Source organism: Balaenoptera ricei, chromosome 11, assembly GCF_028023285.1.
Source record: "Balaenoptera ricei isolate mBalRic1 chromosome 11, mBalRic1.hap2, whole genome shotgun sequence".
Lineage (NCBI taxonomy): Eukaryota > Metazoa > Chordata > Mammalia > Artiodactyla > Balaenopteridae > Balaenoptera > Balaenoptera ricei.
Window position 1 is genome coordinate 98,556,552 of NC_082649.1, and position 18,196 is coordinate 98,574,747.

Here is an 18,196-nt window from a genome sequence, read left to right on the forward strand (position 1 = left end):
GACATAAGCCACAACTACACACAAAGCATGGACAGAGTTTGCAAACCTAATATCGAGAAGAAGAAAAAAAAAAAAAAAAAGCCAACCACGAATGAACACATACAATATTAGCTCATTTATATAAAGTTCAAAAACAGGTAAAACATAGCCAGTGATTTACCAGAGAAGGTGGCCTTGTGGACACGTTCATGGTGCAGAGACGGGTTGTCATTGATATGGGCGTCCTGCGGGCTCTGAGTTCTGGCTATTGGTTTCTTGACCTGTAATTACACAGGGGCTTGCTTAATAATAATTTATTAAACTGAATATTAATATGTGTGCATGTTTTGTGTTGGTAATAGTTCACAATTTTTAAAAAAGGATTTAAATTATTTGAGGCCTGTCATCTGTGAAATGAGATTTTTTTAAAATAAAAAAAGCATCTCTAGCAGGACTTTTTTCTTTTCAATGATACCACTGCATCTTAATGGATATGGCGTCATCATCATGACAGGAGTGATATTATGTGATTTCACTTTTTATGACTTTCACTAGCTCATAAAAGGTATTGCAGTTCTGTCTGGTTCCCTTGACATGCTGGTTGCCAGGGCACTTCCTGTGAAAATGCAGTAAGCCACACGGAGACGACATCTGGATGTTCCGCGTTGAGAGCCCCAGCTGACCCCAGGCCCGGAGTTACCCCAGCCAGGCACCACACAGGTGAGTGAGGAAACCTCAGAAGATCCCACCGCCAGCCAGTGGAGTCTTCCCAGCTGAGACCCAAGCATCCTGGCTCAGAGATAAGCCACGTGCCATACTCCATCAAAGTCCCTGACCCCCAGAAACCATGGGCACAATGACACAGCTATTGATTGATGCCACTAAGTTTTCGGTGTCCACCCAGTCAGAATGGCCATCATTAAAAAGTCTGCAAATGACAAATGCTGGAGAGGGTGCGGAGAAAAGGGAACCCTCCTACACGGCTGGTGGGAATGTAAGCTGGTGCAGCCACTGTGAAAAACAGAATGGAGGTTCCTCAGTAAACTAAAAATAGAATTACCATATGATCCAGCAATCCTGCTCCTAAGCATATACCCAGACAAAACTAATTCAAAAAGACACATGAACCCCTATGCTCACAGCAGCACTATTCACAATAGCCAAGACATGGAACCAACCTTAATGTCCATCAACAGATGAATGGAGAAAGAAGATGTGATACATATATATAACAGAATACTACTCAGCCATAAAAAAGAATGAAATAATGCCATTAGCAGCAACATGGATGCAACTAGAGATGATCATACTAAGTGAAGTAAGTCAGAGAAAGACAAATACCATATGATATCACTTATATGTGGAATCTAAAATATGACACAAATGAACCTATCTATGAAATAGAAACAGAATCACAGACATACAGAGCAGACCTGTGGTTGCCAAGGGGGAGGCGGTTTGGGGAGGGATGGGGTGGAGGCTGGGGTGAGCGGATGTGAACTTTTATATATGGAATGGATAAACAACAAGGCCCTATTACAGAGCACAGAAAACTATATTCAATATTCTATGATAAACCATAATGGAAAAGAATATTTTAAAAAGAATGTATATATATGTATAACTGAGTCACCTTGCTGTTCAGCAGAAATTAACACAACACTGTAAATCTTCAATAAAAAAAAAAATATTGGTTAGAGTCTAGTAGAAGAAAGAAAAAAAAAATGTTTGCAGTGTCCATGACACAGCCAGAGCTACTGGGATGACCACCTTACTATCGTTATTTCTAATTTTTGTAAGATGAAAAGAGGTATTTCATTAGCATTTTCCAGGGGATGTGGGTAAGGCTTGGAGCAATAAGATGAGCCACCCAACATTATACGGAGGGACCCCAATTTAAACCTGAATCTGTCCCCAAAGTCTGGGCACTGTCCATATGCCATGCTGCCTTTCTTTCAGGGAGGGGTCAGTCACCACAACAAAATACCTCAGGAATGTGTGCAACAGAGATAAGAGAGTTTCCTCGGTGTAACCTTTAATGCTGAGCCCAACCATCAGAATTTCCATGAGGAGATGGAAAGGGGTTAACATCCACACAATAGCTCCAGAGCACAGGCAATTCACCCAGCCCCTAGTTTCTCACCTGTGAACTATCACTCAAGATACTGGGACATACCATGGGAGAATATCTGCTTGGGGCTACCTGTGGGGTTTTTTTATGAAGGTAAAAATGAGGAAATAATGGAAATGTTAAGAAATAATGATGCCCTTGGACACATTGCTTCTTGGCCAATTGACTCGTCTTAAGAACGTGGAATTCTTACACATATCTGCACAGCACTTAATGTTTTCAAAGTGTTCCTACAACATACCTTGGGTGAAAGTCCTTGGTAAACTGTAAGGCATGATGAGGGACAGCACCACTATGACACACAGGGGACAATACAAGTTAAGGAGCATCTATCTGCTGTGGCCATGGAAACAATGAAAGAAAAGAGGAAATAAAAGGAGGACGGGCACATGCCATGGGAATGTGATTTTCCTCTTCTGTATCCTCCGTATCAAGAACAGAGTCAGATACACATATGATGCCCAATTTCCAGCATGGTATCTGGATATCCCCTTTTAAGCCAGCCACTGAAAGTTCTGCAGTCTCCCAGGACAAGTGTTCCTTCCCACTCTGCTCCCTCCATGGAAGAGCTCAGCAAAACTTCAACGCAGCGATGAGGAGGAAAAGAGTGAAAGCCTGTCTGCGTATTAATGGTGGCCAAGGTGACTTTCCCCTTTATGAGCTAAAGGACACTAGTGTAAAAGACAGAGGTCTGTAGCCCTGTGAAGAATCCTATTCCCCATAAAAGGGTGTTAGAACTCCATTTGATGGTCTCCATTCAAGGACTTCCTGCTTTTCTAAGCTATGAGAGTTTAAAATGTGCTGGGTGACTCAGTCTGACCCCTTTTTTTTATTTCCACTGCAGCGCATATAATGGAACAGAACATGAGGTCAAGAAAGAAGTAGAAGAGAAATTCACTTTCTATCTCAGAGAAGAAATGGAAAGAAGAAAGATCATGTTCCGAAGTGGTTTCCGCTGCTCTCCAAGGAGCAAAATACAATGAAAGATCCAAAAAGGAGGGTGAGAAGCCATTTCCTTACACAGCTTTTGAACTGACATATTTTACACTCGGAGGCTTTTGTTGTATCCTGCTCTTCAGGGGTGGAGAAAGTCACTTCAGAACTTGCTCGGCCATCTTCTGCTTTTTATGGAGTTTGTAATGGAGTTGGGGGTTGGTCTACCTTCAAAGGACAAAGGATTCTTTGCTGATTCTAAGTCTTTGTGGAACTCTTCCTATGTGTTCATACCATGGCAAGCTCTGGGTCTGACCTTGTGCCCCAAATATAGTTGGTGATCAAGAGGTGGTTGGTTAGTCATTCAGATATTGACTGCACTAGGCCCTCAGCTCAAGTTGATGAAAGAGACCATCTTTGCCCTCATGGAGCTCCCAATATAATGAGAGTGGTGGTGGCACTTGGCTACTGAATGCCACCTTACTAGAGGCAGAAGTGACTAGCTATCTGCCACAAGTTCATGCTCCCCTTCATAAAGTAGTCACTGGGAAGTAGTTGCCCACTGTGTTTCTAGGCCCTTTAGACAGGGTCATACAAGGTCATCATGTGCTAACCAAAAAAAGAAGTGATGTACACTACTTCCAGACTACAAAAACTTACTTCCTGCACAATCCTCCATGCTCTGTCTTTTCCTCCTTCTATTGGTTGGATGTCAATGCCTGTGGAACATCAAAGGTAGGACAACCTCTGTCAGCCTGGATCCCTGAATGACTCTGTGGAACCGAGATTCTGCCCTCACTCTCTGCACTGCCATCCCACCATCACTTATTGGACTTGACATTAGCGAAAACTCAATTTCTATTCCATTAAGCCACTGAGATTGAAAGTTTATCTATTACTAATGCTAGTATTCTACTAACTACTCATACAGTACCTTCCAGTTCATTCATTCATTTTTTAATTTATGCAACATACCACTGAAAGCCTACTATTAGCCTGGCATAGTTCCAGATAATTGGGGCGCCTTGGGTGGGGAGGGTCAGAAAATAAACAACAAGATAAACACACAAGAGAATTGACATTGTAATAACACTATGAAAGTGTCTTAGTCCATTCAAGCTGCTATAACAAAATATCACAGACTGGGTAGCTTACAAACAACGGAAATTCATTTTCTCATTTCTGGAAGCTAGACGTCCAAGATCAAGGTGCCAATACGGTCACACTCTGATACAGGCCTTCTTTCTGGTTCATACCAGAGTCTTCTCACTGTGTCCTCAAATGGTGGAAGGACAGGAGCTCTGTGGGATCTTTTAATAAGGGCACTAATCCCATTGACGAAGGCTCCACCCATACAACCTAATCACCTCCCAAAGGCCCCACTTACTAATACCATCACCTTTGGAGGTTAGGATTGCAACACATGAATTTGGGGGAACACAAACACTCAGACCATAGCAGAAGGAAAAACAAACACTATATGATAGACAATTGAGAAGCATCTCTGAGGAGATGACTATTCGACCTAAGACCTGAGGATATAAAGGAGCCAGCCATGCCCATATATACGAGAAGAACAAATGCAAGCTGAAGGAATAGCATATGCAAGGGCCTCAAGTTAGAATATCACTAGGCTTATTCCAGGAATCAGAGATGTGTGGGCTATCCCAGCTAAATCAGGATAGGAAGCATAAACCAAGACAGCTCCTAGTGAACCAGGAGGTATAGTCCACTACTCATGACCTTCTGACCTTTCCAATCACTGTGCCAAGGTCAATCACTACTGCTCTGTAGTCCCAAGGCTTTGCTCCCTTCCCAGTGCTCCATGCTCTGGCTGTGGCTATCGCTAGTGAGCACTACCTGACCCCAAAAGAAAGTTTTTTAGCAGCTGCAGCAGCAAGCATGATTTTAGAACACCACTTGGAGTCATCTCCTTCAGTCAATGAAAAAATGTTAATTTCTAAATTTTTCTGTAAACTAGGAAAACATCTATTGGCTTGAATGTCCCCAGGAATCTCGGCCTGAGGGTTTCAAGAAACCAATACCACGCAAAATGCTAAGTATTTCTTTATAAGATAAATTGATAAAAGGCAGGGCAATCACAATAACCTCACTATAGAATGTTTTTTTTTTTGTAGTAGGGAAGAGGAAATTGTTATAGTTCCAATTCAACACATGGGACCACATTTGATATGAACTCTCCTGCCCTTATATGAAATACTGAATTAATTTCTGTTATCAATTGGAATATGTTGCTGCCTTATTCGCTGTGAATTACCCTGGCTGAAAATATTGGCTATTTTTCCTCCTTCAGATTCTCCTGTGTCAGTAACCTGAGGGATAAACTGTCTGATTTAGATACAGAGAAAATCACTGTTTTTATTTGATGTCTTTTTTTTCCCAAGGGGACAAGAAAAACATTCTCACCACTATCAACTTGTTTCTAAGAAAAGAAGAAGGTGTCATTTCACTAAAAATCTATCACACAGTCCAATAATGAGGTTGCTCTGAGCTAGGATGCGGAAGATTCCAGAAGATGATTTAAGTAGAAAGGAACAAATGAGGCTGGGGTGAAAGAGAAATACTGAGTAGTTCCAGATGTGGCCTCAACCCTGTGGGCAAAGGGAAGCAGAACCTTTGACATACAATTGTCTGTACATGAAAAGAAGAGCTGGGAGAGAGAGAAGTAAATGGAATTAGGAAGCTGGATTCTGGTCCTGACTGTATTGCTCTCTTCCAATCCTAATGGTTCTATGGTTCTTCAACAATGTTCATTGAGCGCTGTAATGGATTTTTATGTGTCAGCCTGGCAGGGCCACGGTACCCATATATTTGGTCAAACACTATTCTAGATGCTTCTGTGAAGGTATTTTTTGGATGGGATTAATATTTAAATCAGTGAATTTAAGTTCCATTGCTCTAATGTGGATGGGTCTTATGCAGTCAGTTGAAGGCTTTGAGAAAAAGACTGACCTCCCCCCAGAGAAGAAATTCTACCAACAAGTGGTCTTCGAGCTTCAACTGCAACTCTTCCCTGGGTTTCCAGCCTTCTGGTCTATCCCACAGATTTTGGATTTGCCAAGTCTCTCCAATCACATGAGCCAATTGTTTAACCTAAGTATTGGTTTTCCTGTTGGTTCTGTTTCTCTGGAGAATCTCAATACAGGCATCTACCATGTACCTGGCATCATCCTAAACACTTGGGGTTTATAGGGGTGGAAAAGAGGTAAAGTTCAGAGCCTTCTTGGAGCTTACAATCTTGGCCTGTGCAGTAAACTCAGAGAGCATGGGATCCTCAAACCCTGTGCAGTCCAAAGAAAGGACGGGCCCTTGACTGCTCCTGGGAGATAATCTCTAAGCCCTCGGAATATCCTGTCTAATAAGTATGTCTTTGTACCACTGGGGCCTTGGGCCATTCCTGATACTTTATGCTAACAATGCGATCTATGGTGAAGGCCTCCTTTTGTTTACCTGGGACCCTGGGCCACACGGCATCAGTTTGACCTCTAAGGGGTCCTGGAGACTGAGTAGCTAAGGTCAGTCATGTGGGTGATCCATGCCTAGGTGAATGAGCCCCGATAAAAACCCTGGACACCAAAGCTTGGGTGAGGTTCCCTGGTTGGCAATACCTCATACATGTTGTCACATATTGTTGCTAAGAGAATTAAGCATTGTCCCTATGACCCCACTGGGAGAGGGAAGCTGAGGCCCACTCTCTCCTGGACTCCGCCTTATGTCACTTTTTCCTTTGCTTATTTGTATCCTTTCTCTGCCATAAACCATACCCTTGAGCATAACAACTTTTCTGAGTTCTGTGGCTCCTTCCAGCAAATCAGCAAACCTGAGGGTGGTCTCAGAACCCTTGACACATTCAACAACATACACCAAGCATCTACTGTGTGCCTGCCACAACCCTCAACACTTGAGATTTACGAGGAAGCAAAAAAAGGCAACACCGCCTGCCCTCTTGGAGCTTATGACCTTGGCTATGTCTTTGGGGACTCTAAGCGAGGTCAAGGCTGTCATGTTCATTTCCTAATCACAGTGCTCAGGAGTCAGCACTGACCAGGGGTAGAGTGAGAATCAAAGATGTGTTGAGGTGGTTAAAAATAAATAACTAAAAGAAAATAAAAGCCTAGTATGATCATGGGCTGCAAGGGAAGGAGATGTCTCATTTCATCCTGCTCCTCTGGTCATACCTGGAATATGCCCAACTGCGATCAGCTCTAAAGACCTTTCTACACCATTAGCAAACCACTGGCAAATGAGAACGAATGGAGGCGAGACCCTCCCAACTGGTAAAGCTGGCCAAAAGCTTCAAAGGGAACAGTGGGAAATTTTGCGGATGTTTAAGTAGTGGTTGTCACCTGGAATGATTCTGCCCATCACAAGACATTTGCCAAGGTCTGGAGACATTTCTGGTGGTCACAACTGGGGGCATGCTACTGGCACAGAGTCACAGAAGCCAGCCCACCATGCACAGGGTGCCCCCTCCCAATACGGAATGATCCAGACCCAAATGGCAAAAGTGCTGAGGCTGGGAAACCCTGAATCAGAGCCAAAGAAGACAGAGGTCTACTTAACGAAATGAATCCTCTTCTTTGAAAACTATGCAAACATGGAAGCTGGCGATCTGTAAGAAATGCAGGACATTTTCAGAGAGAAACTATACAACCAGTCATTAGGGATATTGCAGAGGAGACCCAGATCCTGAACTACATGTGATTCCTGAACATGCACAGGAAGCTGTGTGGAGTGGCCCATGAGTCCTCACCCAGTTCAAGCACGAAGAAACATCGGAAGTCAAATGACTTCGATATAGTCTATGGTACTCTGGGAGCAGAGTCAGAATTAAAACTCTAGCTATGGAATCTAGCAAGGCAATGGCCAAAAATCTCTCTCCTTTGGCAGATACAATAACTTAACTAAATGGGGAATAAAAATAATGTGATTGTTATCTAGAATGATTGCATCTACATTTTTGAGCACTTCCTACTAACCCCTCTGGATGTCTTATCTCCTTTAATCCTCTCAAACAAGAGTGGAAAGCACCAGCAAGAATGAAATGACAACCTCTCAGGCAGCTACTATTATTACACCCGTTTCTCATATAAGGCCACTGAGGCTTACGGAGATGAAGTAATTTGCTCAGGGCCATTCAGCCAGGACGCGGCAGAGCTGGGATGTAAGCACAGCCTGTCTGATAACCAAGTCTGTGTTCTATCCTGTGTGCTCCAGCTACACGAACAAAAAGAAGCATCTGGAATACCAAGCAAAGCATTAATGATCTTGCTTGAACAGTGGATCACAGTTAAATGCTAGAAATTACCTTTCTTGAAGAATCCCAGGTAATGCAATCTCACCACCTTTCATCCTCTATCAGTGCAACCAGAAGACTCAGTAGAGGTTAGACTCTGGGTCTCCCTGAGCCTAAACTTCCTGGCTTGTAACACGGGATGATGACCTGTCATCATTCACAGTCTGTTGCAATTACTAATCAGGTCATTCTTACCAGGCAGGGTCCCAACAGGAAACAGATGCCACACTCAAGAACAATCCAAGGAGGCCTTCTTTACCAAGGAATTCATTCCAAACCTCAAGGGACAGTGGAGGAACCTCCAACAAAGGTGGAGCCATCCAGATCCTAAGGGACCAAGGAACTAAGACACCAAGGAGCGAGTGGGTCCCAGAACATGGAAGGAAACGCAGTGTAGAACACGCCACCTTGGGCACACAAGAGACTGGATCTGTGTCACAGCTGACCATACAGAGAGGGAGGGAGCCGGGACAACAAACACCTTGACCTTGCTCTCCTCTCCCACTCATCCCGTCTCTTGCTGGGGCTCTGCACTGACCACTGGTCAAACCCAACAGAAGGGACAAGGAGGGGAGCCCGCTGGTTAACTTTCCACAGGTCACCGCCCAGGGGTAGAGAGAAGAGAGGAGATTGGAGGGTGGACCAGGAGGCACAGAGAGGCACAGTCAGGCACGGGATACCACAGAGGCACAGACACGGGAAAACTCTGCAACCACACTGGGATCAGAAGGAAAGATACAATTTTAAGTATTTTTCACATCAAATTTGGAAGAAGTATTTTTAAGATCATATCGAGTGTAAATGTAGATTTGACGGAACAGGCATACTTATTACAGCTGATTCGGGTCAAGATGTACATTGTATCTGGAAGGCAGTTTGGAATAAGTAGCAAGGAGTGGTGAATATCCTTGCCCTTTGACTCAGTATTGCCACTGATATACCTACAGCTATTCCTCTACTAGAATATTCACTGTGGCATTATTTATGAAAGTGAAAAGTTGGAAAATTGAACGTCTAACAATAGGGACTTGGTTGAATTAATCAGAGTATGTTCCTCTGACAGAAAACTCTACAACCATGGAAAATCGTATTATTGAAGAACATGTATTGATATGATAAAATGTTCATAATGTAGTATTAATAGAAAAAATCAAGTTATAAAATATATACTGTGAAACCCAATTCTGTTAACATATTCTGCCTGAATACATCTGAATTCAATCAGGAAGGAAGGATATCAAAATACTAGCTGTAACTACTTCTGGGTCATGGGATTTGGGGTGATTCTTATCCCCTGTTAGCTGAGGAAACAGGAGAAAGAGAAAGGAAAACAAATGCCAGACATCAGGGTGCCTCCAATCAGCAGGAAAATGAAAGTTTCAAATTTCAGGTGAAATGCTGTGCCATCCCCAAATGCCCTCAAGTGACATCAGAGAACCCCAGACAGAGAAGGGAAAAGGGGGTGCTCCTAGAGTTCTCTTTCCTGGTTGGGAAAGACAAGAGTCTAAAAACAAATAAAAGTTCCAAGTCAAATATTTATTATTTCTTAACGTGGCGATTTAAAGTCAAGCTTTAGTTATTTTAAACAATAAGCCCTAAACTGAATGGTCCTATCAGAATCCACACTTCCCATTCTCATTAAGTGACACCATTTACTGTTTGCTGGTTCCCAAAGCTTCAGCAACTGTTTCTTAGAGACAAGGAAACCCAGTTTACCAAACTCTTTCCCATACATCACTTCCCATATATTATCCCATATTCATTTCCACATTTACATGTTAGGAGCTATGCAAAGGCCCTAGCACAACTGCAGGCTGACAGTAGATGATTCCTGAGCTCAAGAACAATGGGGTGGGGGGAGTGATGCCATTGTTCTAACCTTGTACATGAGGAAAGTGAGACTCAGAGCAGTGAAGCTTCTTGCCTAAAGTTACACAGTAGGTGATGACTTGAGGCCAAGAATCCGGAGGCACTTCCCCTCTACCAGCTTCTCTCCAGATGGCTGAGTATGCCTGAGCCAAATGCAAGGCTAAGAAGCCCCCTGGGCATGGAGACCCTGATACACAGCTGCCCATAGGGCACTGCACGTAAGACCCTTAAACGGGGTTGTTCTCGATTCTGCATTTCATTTCTCAAAATTCACCCCAAAGGAATCCTCAAAGAGGCACACAACTTTTGATGCACAGAGATATTCCTGACTGTTATTTATAAGAGCAAAATGGCAGGAAACAACATAAATGTCCAGCAATAAGGCAATAGTTAACTAAGGATGCTATGTAATGGAATACCACAAAGCCATCTTAAATGCTTCCAAAGAATATGCCCCAATAATATTAGAAAATGCTCACAATATGATGACCAGAAAAAAGAAAATAATTTGACACAGACAACAAACTGTAATCTAAAAGGAAAAGTATAAAATGATGATTTCAAAGAAAAATGACTGCTTCTCATAGTCTCTAAGTAAATACTTCCAGGGAGGACTTCTTTGTTTTTCAAAATAAAACAGCCTGAACTCATGAAGAATCTTTTCTGCTGACGTCTATCCTCAACGTAGTTCAACAAAACTACATTTCGTAATAGCTTTGCTTCTAATCTCAACTCTAATACATACATGAAGCAAAAAACTTGAGAAAATAGAAAAAGAAAACAAAAGCACCAATAACTTTCACATTTACCCTACCCAACCTGTGCCCCCAAGACAGCCACCCAACAGTTTTGTCCAAAACTCTCCCATTTTGCTCCCAAACTATGGTCACTCTTAACGAAGTCTTTAGATTCTGTAATTAATATGTGTACAATTGTGTGAACAAAAAGCAAAATATTCCTTAACTCTACAAGTATACCTTGTGTCTTCTTCTCTCTTTTGTTGTTCAAAAATGAACTAAATTTTTAAAAAATAAATAAACCCTACCAACTCACCAAAACCAGCCTTCCCTTCCCCAAGCATGGGAGGTGGGGGAATTCTTTACGACTAATGAATGAGTAAATGAATAAATAAAAGAAACAAGTCTGAAATAATGAATGCACGCCGAGTCAATGTTTCCCAGCCTGGAAGAGAGCACACAAGACCATCTGCAAAGCTCTTTCCAGCCCACAAACAATTAATGGGACGAAAGGCGGAGGAACTTCCCTGGCGGTCCAGTGGTTAAGACTCCTGAGCTTCCACTGCAGGGGGGCGCAGGCTTGATACCTGGTTGGGGAACTAAGATCCCACATGCCCATCCCTCTTGGCACAGACAAAAAAAAAGGGGGTGGGGGAATGCGTAGCAGCTCATGACCACCTACTCTGTGCTAGCACCAAGAAGCCCTTCAGGGTAGGCATAATTATCTTCATGTAGCAGAGAAAACAATGGGGCAAAGAGAGAGCAAGAAAGTGGCCCAAGTATACACAGATAGTTAAAGAAAGACCAGGGATGTGAATCCAGGTCTACTGGCTCCACAGTGAATTACTTCCTGTAAGTATTATAAATTATGATATTATAACTATATCTTAAGTATATTCTTACTCTACGTAATGATACTATTGTATGAGTATCAGTATTATAAGACATTATATTGCTTGTAAAGCCAATGATAATCACAGGCATCTAAATGACCAACTGCTACCATTCTGTACAATCCCTGACCCTATAGAACAGCTGAACTTGCCCACAAATCATCACTGATCTGAGAGGGAAAAGGAAGAGGCCAAATGGTACCCAATTCTGCCTTGTGTCCTGAAGAATTCCTAGCAGCTCCGCTCCTGGTGTATTCCCCCCAACAGAACATTTCATGAGAAGGGCTTCCCCTCTCCACACAAGCCGATGACTGCAGGCGTGAATCCATGGTGGGTATCAGTCCCATTACCAGCCAACTCTGACTTCTTGATGTAACCTGCAATTCCACCCACTGTAATTCGGTGTAAGTGGCCGAACTTTCAAGAGTGTCTCCCTCTGCTTTTCCTTGATCAGGAACAAAACAGCAAAGTAAATGCATGCCACTGAAGGGCATTTGTAGCGTGGTGATGTGAAGGTTAAGAGAACGTAATTTACTGCCTTCTCCCCTCCTCCCAAGGTTGGCACAATGAAGATTTCTAACACAAATAATGTAAAAGGACAAAAGGCAAGACGAATGCTCCTTCTTCTCAAAAACTTCTGGGAAAAACCAAGGTCCTTGATGCGTTATATTATTTCAGGGAGAGAGATTCCTGTGATAACATGAAAGTGCACAGTAGGAGAATTCCAGGCCCACCTAGCTACCAAAGAAATCCAGTCAATGCATGCTCTTTTTTCTTCTAGACAGTATTATACCCTCCCCCCCTCCAAGTTCTGCTTTTGCTGTCTTTTGGACAAAACTGCACCTAAAATCATGAGCAGGCCATGGAGAAAGCAGAAGAAAGATCTTGTGGTCATTACAAAGTTTCAAATAGTTTCAAAATCATCCTTAATTATGGGGAAAAAAAAAAAAACCACTTGAGGCAGCTTAAAGTAGAATATACACAAAGAGGACAAATCCAAAAAATCCTTAGAAGAGTGAGCCTTGATGTCAGCGGCTGGATGCAGGAACGGGCTAGTGTGTGACAGTGAACTAATGTTTGAAGCAATAACATCAAGGGAGTTGTTGACAAGAAAATCCTAAAAAAAGGAAGTGATAACCTCAGGAAGCATAAATTCCATTTTCTATTATTTCAGCCGCGTGGCTGACAGGGTCTTGGTGCTCCGGCCAGGTGTCAGGCCTGAGCCTCTGAGGTGGGAGAGCTGAGTTCAGGACATTGGTCCACCAGAGACCTCCCAGCCCGTCGTAATATCAATCAGAGAGAGCTCTCCCAGAGACCTCCGTCTCACCGCTAAGACGCAGCTCCACTCAACGACCAGCAAGCTACAGTGCTGGACACCCCATGCCAAACAACTAGCAAGACAGGAACACAACCCCACCCATTAGCAGAGAGGCTGCCTAAAATCATAATAAGGTCACAGACACCCCAAAACACACCACCAGATGTGGTCCTGCCCACAAGAAAGATGACATCCAGCCTCATCCACCAGAACACAGGCACCAGTCCCCTCCACCAGGAAGCCTACAAAACCGACTGAACCAACCTAACCCACTGGGGGCAGACACCAAAAACAATGGGAACTATGAACGTGCAGCCTGCGAAAAGGAGACCCCAAACACAGTAAGTTAAGCAAAATGAGAAGACAGAGAAATACACAGCAGATGAAGGAGCAAGGTAAAAACCCACAAGTCCAAACAAATGAAGAGGAAACAGATAGTCTACCTGAAAAAGAATTCACAATAATGATAGAAAGATGATCAAAAATCTTGGAAACAGAATGGAGAAAATACAGGAAACGTTTAATAAGGACCTACAAGAACTAAAGAGCAAACAAACAATGATGAACAATGCAATAAATGAAATTAAAACTTCTCTAGAAGGAATCCATAGCAGAATAACTGAGGCAGAAGAACAGATAAGTGACCTGGAAGATAAAATAGTGGAAATAACTACCACAGAGCAGAATAAAGAAAAATGAATGAAAAGAACTGAGGACAGTTTCAGAGACCTCTGGGACAACATTAAACGCACCAACATTCGAATTATAGGGGTCCCAGAAGAAGAAGAGAAAAAGAAAGGGACTGAGAAAATATTTGAAGTGATTATAGTTAAAAATTTCCCTAATACGGGAAAGGAAATAGTCAATCAAGTCCAGGAACTGCAGAGAGTCCCATACAGGATAAATCCAAGGAGAAACACGCCAAGACATATATTAATCAAACTATCAAAAATTAAAACAAAGAAAACATATTAAAAGCAGCAAGGGAGAAGCAACAAATAACATACAAGGGAATCCCCATAAGGTTAACAGCTGATCGTTCAGCAGAAACGCTGCAAGCCAGAAGGGAGTGGCAGGACATATTTAAAGTGATGAAAGGGAAAAATCTACAACCAAGATTACTCTACACAGCAAGGATCTCATTCAGATTTGACGGAGAAATTAAAACCTTGACAGACAAGCAAAAGTTAAGAGAATTCAGCACCACCAAACCAGCTTTATAACAAATGCAAAAGGAACTTCTCTAGGCAGGAAAGACAAGAGAAGGAAAAGACCTAAAATAACAAACCTAAAACAATTAAGAAAATGGTAAGAGGAACATACATATCGATAATTACCTTAAATGTAAATGGATTGAACGCTCCAACCAAAAGACACAGACTGGCTGAATGGATACAAAAACAAGACCCGCATATATGCTGTCTACAAGAGACCTACTTCAGACCTAGGGACAAATACAGACTGAAAGTGAGGGGACGGAAAAAGATATTCCATGCAAATGGAAATCAAAAGAAAGCAGGAGTAACAATTCTCATATCAGAAAAAATAGACTCTAAAATAAAGACTATTACAAGAGACAAAGAAGGACACTACATAATGATGAAGGGATCAATCCAAGAAGAAGATATAACAATTGTAAATATTTATGCACCCAACATAGGAGCAAATGTTAACAGCCATAAAAGGGGAAATCGACAGTAACACAATCATAGTAGGGGACTTTAACACCCCACTTTCACCAATGGACAGATCATCCAAAATGAAAATAAATAAGGAACACAAGCTTTAAATGATGCATTAAACAAGATGGACTTAATTGATATTTATAGGACATTCCATTCAAAAACAACAGAATACACTTTCTTCTCAAGTGCTCATGGAACATTCTCCAGGATAGATCATATCTTCGGTCACAAATCAAACCTTGGTAAATTTAAGAAAACTGAAATCATGTCAAGTATCTTTTCCGACCACAACGCTATGAGACTAGATATCAATTACAGGAAAAAACTCTGTAAAAAATACGAACACATGGAGGCTAAACAATACACTACTAAATAACCGAGAGATCACTGAAGAAATCAAAGAGGAAATCAAAAACTACCTAGAAACAAATGACAATGAAAACACGACGACCTAAAACCTATGGGATGCAGCAAAAGCAGTTCTAAGAGGGAAGTTTATAGCAATACAATCCTACCTCAAGAAACAAGAAAAATCTCAACTAAACAACCTAACCTTACACCTAAAGCAATTAGAGAAAGAAGAACAAAAAAACCCCAAAAGTTAGCAGAAGGAAAGAAGTCATAAGGATCAGATCAGAAACAAATGAAAAAGAAATGAAGGAAACGATAGCAAAGATCAATAAAACTAAAAGCTGGTTCTTTAAGAAGATAAACAAAATTGATAAACCGTTAGCCAGACTCATCAAGAAAAAAAGGGAGAAAACTCAAATCAACAGAATTAGAAATGAAAAAGGAGAAGTAACAACTGACATTGTGGAAATACAAAGGATCATGAGAGATTACTACAAGCAACTCTATGCCAATAAAATGGACAACCTGGAAGAAATGGACAAATTCTTAGAAAAGCACAACCTTCTGAGACTGAACCAGGAAGAAATAGAAAATAAAAACAGACCAATCACAAGCACTGAAACTGAGACTGTGATTAAAAATCTTCCAACAAACAAAAGCCCAGGACCAGATGGCTTCACAGGCGAATTCTATCAAACAATTAGAGAAGAGCTAACACCTATCCTTCTCAAACTCTTCCAAAATATAGCAGAGGAACACTCCCAAACTCATTCTGTGAGGTCACGATCACCCTGATACCAAAATCAGACAAAGATGTCACAAAAAAAGAAAACTACAGGCCAGTATCACCGATGAACACACATGCAAAAATCCTCAACAAAATACTAGCAAACAGAATCCAACAACACATTAAAAGGATCATACACCATGATCAAATGGGGATTATACCAGGAACGCAAGGATTCTTCAATATATGCCAATCAATCAATGTGATAAACCATATTAACAAATTGAAGGATAAAAACCATATGATCGTCTCAACAGATGCAGAAAAAGCTTTCAACAAAATTCAACACCCATTTATGATAAAAACCCTCCACAAAGTAGGCACAGAGGGAACTTAACATAATAAAGGCCATATATGACAAACCCACAGCAAACATTGTTCTCAATGGTGAAAACAAGACAAGGTTGTACACTCTCACCAGTATTATTCAACATAGTTTTGAAAGTTTCAGCCACAGCAGTCAGAAGAAAAAGAAATAAAAGGAATACAAATTGGAAAAGAAAATGCAGAGCTGTCACTGTTTGCAGATGACATGATAGTATACATAGAGAATCCTAAAGATGTTACCAGAACACTACTAGAGCTAATCAATGAATCTGGTGAAGTAGCAGGATACAAAATTAATGCACAGAAATCTCTTGCATTCCTCTACACTAATGATGAAAAATCTCAAAGAGAAATTAAGGAAACACTCCCATTTACCACTGCAGCAAAAAGAATAAAATACCTAGGAATAAACCTTCCTAAGGAGACAAAAGACCTGTATGCAGAAAACTATAAGACACTAATGAAAGAAATTAAAGATGATACAAATAGATGGAGAGATAGACCATGTTCTTGGATTGGAAGAATCAACACTGTGAAAAATGACTCTACTACCTAAAGCAATCTACACATTCAATGCAATCCCTATCAAACTACCACTGGCATTTTTCACAGAACTAGAACAAAAAATTTCACAATTTGTATGGGAAACCAAAAGACCCCGAATAACCAAAGCAATTTTGAGAAAGGAAAACAGAGCTGGAGGAATCAGGCTCCTGGACTTCAGACTATACTACAAAGCTACAGTAATCAAGACAGTATGGTACTGGAACAAAAACAGAAATATAGACCAATGGAACAGAATAGAAAGCCCAGAGATAAACCCACGCACCTATGGTCAACTAATCTACGACAAAGGAGGCAACAGAATACAATGGAGAAAAGACAGCTTCTTCAATAAGTGGTGCTGGGAAAACTGGACAGCCACATGTAAAAGAATGAAAATAGAACACTCCCTAACATCATACACAAAAATAAACTCCAAATGGATTAAAGACCTAAATGTAAGGCCAGACACACTATAAAACTCTTAGAGGAAAACATAGGCAGAACACTCTATGACATAAATCACAGCAAGATCCTTTTTGACCCACCTCCAGGAGAAATGGAAATAAAAACAAAAATAAACAAATGGGACCTAATGAAACTTAAAAGCTTTCGCACAGCAAAGGAAATCATAAAGAAGACAAAAAGACAACCCTCAGCAGGGAAGAAAATATTTGCAAACAAAGCAACTGACAAAGGATTAATCTCCAAAATATACAAGCAGCTCAATATCAAAAAAACAAACAACCCAATCCAAAAATGGGCAGAAGACCTAAATAGACATTTCTCCAAAGAAGATATACAGATTGCCAACAAACACATGAAAGGATGCTCAACACCACTAATCATTAGAGAAATGCAAATCAAAACTACCATGAGGTATCACCTCACACCGGTCAGAATGGCCATCATCAAAAAATCTACAAACAATAAATGCTGGAGAGGGTGTGGAGAAAAGGGCAACCTCCTGCACTGTTGATGGGAATGTAAATTGATACAGCCACAATGGAGAACAGTATGGAGGTTCCTCAAAAAACTAAAAATATAACTACCATATGACCCAGCAATCCCACTACTGGGCATATACCCTGAGAAAACTGTAATTCAAACAGCCATGTACCACAATGTTCATTGCAGCACTATTTACAATAGCCAGGACATGGAAGCAACCTAAGTGTCCATCGACAGATGAATGGATACAGAAGATGTGGTATATATATACAATGGAACATTACTCAGCCATAAGAAGAGACGAAACTGAGTTATTTGTAGTGAGGTGGATGGACCTAGAGTCTGTCATACAGAGTGAAGTAAGTCAGAGAGAGA

The 18,196-nt window shown here is 41.3% G+C and overlaps 1 protein-coding gene across 1 annotated transcript in view; it reads right to left on the reverse strand.

Annotated features, from left to right (window-relative positions):
- Window positions 1–207: 207 nt before the first annotated feature.
- The window catches only part of SSUH2 (ssu-2 homolog), a 240,647-nt gene continuing 222,658 nt past the window's right edge, over window positions 208–18,196 (reverse strand). Inside the window, exon 15 of the transcript XR_009505949.1 lies at window positions 208–260. The gene's annotated coding sequence lies outside the window, so the exon portion shown is untranslated. The remainder of the gene's footprint in view (window positions 261–18,196) is intronic.